A 2,373-nucleotide genomic window follows, 5' to 3' on the forward strand; every position below is an offset into this window, starting at 1 on the left:
GAAGGAAATAGGAACTCAGATTGCAGATTCCTCAGAGCATAGATTTTTAATGACAAATTGAAAAAAAAAATCCATATGTGTAACAATTTTACAGATTACATGCATCCCTTAAATATCCTTCCTTCTAATCATGAACTAAATAAGCATACACCTAATGACTTAGGTGAAATGAGGTTACAGAAGCATTCACATTCAATAAGCTTCAGATCAAAACCAAAAACAAAATTCAAAAAGTTTCAGAAGTTATCCTCCATGAATTGACTGTGATCAAATAGTAAATGAATTAGGTTTTTGAAATACCTGAACCGGATAAGAATGGCGGTGCCGAGACCCCTAAACCTGGATTTGAAATGGGATTTGAGCGATGGAAGGTTGAAGTTGGATTGAGTGATTGATGCTGGATTTGAACAAATGAAGTTGAATTTAGGGCGATTTGAACGAAAATATGTATTTGGAGGGATTTGAATGAATGAAGCGAATTTCAGTGATTGAAGATGAATTTTAGCGATTGAAGCTGCATTTGAAGTGAATAACACAAAAGATTTGAGTGATGTAGCCGATTTTCCATGGAGGAAGAAGGAGAAAGGTATGAAGAAAAGAGGAAGGAGAAAGGTATGAAGAAAAGAGGGAGGAGAAAGAAAAAAGGCTTTTTTGTTGCCTTTTTTGCCAGAGGCCCAATTAGAGTAATAAATTTATGGGCTTATATTATACATTAATTTTGATACAAGTTATTTAATGTGGCTGATTAAGTGTGGCTAATAGGAACTTTTCTTGTAGTGAGTTTGACTCGTTAGGTTTATGAGCTAGTTCGATATATATAATATATATAAACTAATTTTTATGTTTATTATTATTTTTTATATTTATTTTTATTATATACATAAACAAGGTTATATTTATATGTATAAAACTTTTTGTAGTTTTTTTAAAAATTAATTAACTATTTAAGTTGTCCAAATGAATCAATTCGAACTGAGCCGAACAGTTTGCGAACTTTAACCAGGCTGAACTCGAACTCAACAAATAACTCGTATCGAACTCGAGTCGAGTTTCGAGCCGAACCAATCCTTATCGAGTTGAACCGAGTGGAACTCTAGTTCGACTCGTTTCCAGCCCTAGTTGCAATTGATTTGATTGAAATCAATAAAATGTTGGTCAAATATTTGATGCATACACTAGATTTTTATGTATTATACAATGATCAAATGTTCAATTCTTAAAAGTGTTGGAAGAATTAGATAAGTTTCGAAAGAGATTAATTTCATGATGATAAAGTAGAATACCATAGTTATAAAAAATTGATTTCATTGACATCAACAATATTCACAAAATTTGAAAAATTCAAAAAAAAAGAAGGGAAATGTTTAGTTTTTTTACATCAATGTTTGTATATCTTGATTGTCATATTACTATTTTGGTGTACATTTTAAATTTATTATCGTTTTGGTTTTAAAACAATGGTTTTCTTCGAATGTGTTTTAAGTTCCATATAAAAGCCACATGAATTGGATTATCATGTATCTAAATTCATCAAAATGAAATCATTGATAAATTGGATTAATTGGAATCAATCCATTAAGTTTAGATATGAGTGAATTGAATAATTTGCAGTATAATTTAATAAATTTATATAGATTGGTAGATGATTTTTGATTCATTCATTAAGATCCAAATTTAAATTCATTCAAATCCACCGATTGTCGCTCATACATATAATAGATGAATTCAAATACATTCATACCTAAAAAATTTCAATGGATTATATCCATAACTCTAATTGATAAATCATGATGTATTAAATTTTCTTAGATTTCAATAGATATTATGGATAATTTTGCATCTCTACTCAAAATAGTAAATTGTACCGATAATATTGTGAATGATATGGTGATATTGTGATAAAAAAGACATAACAATACACCTTATTTATACTAATACTAGATACCTAATTAAATAAGAAAATAAATCATAAAATGAGACAATCTCAATCCTAAAGAATTTTATAAGATATTCTAATAAATATAAGATATAATAATAATATTATCTAATATTCATATATTTCGTAGATATTTTTTATAAGATAAATTAAGTTATTCTAAAACATTACCATATATTCAATAGTAAAAAACTATAACTTCAAAAAAAATTAAAGATTCCTGAAAAGGGGCTTCATGATTAAAACTTGATAAATGATCCAGAGAAATATTCCATTCTTTTTTCCTTTATGAAAATGTCTTCTATTTCATTAAAAAATCACTTCTAACCGTTAGGTTGAGCTTTTGTTAGAAATAAAAAGTTAAAAGAAAGTTGTAAAAAGAAACTATATATTGTACAGCTTCTCTAAAAAATCTCTTGATTTATATAAAAGAATAT

Source organism: Lupinus angustifolius, chromosome LG09, assembly GCF_001865875.1.
Source record: "Lupinus angustifolius cultivar Tanjil chromosome LG09, LupAngTanjil_v1.0, whole genome shotgun sequence".
In the NCBI taxonomy this organism is placed as follows: Eukaryota; Viridiplantae; Streptophyta; class Magnoliopsida; order Fabales; family Fabaceae; genus Lupinus; species Lupinus angustifolius.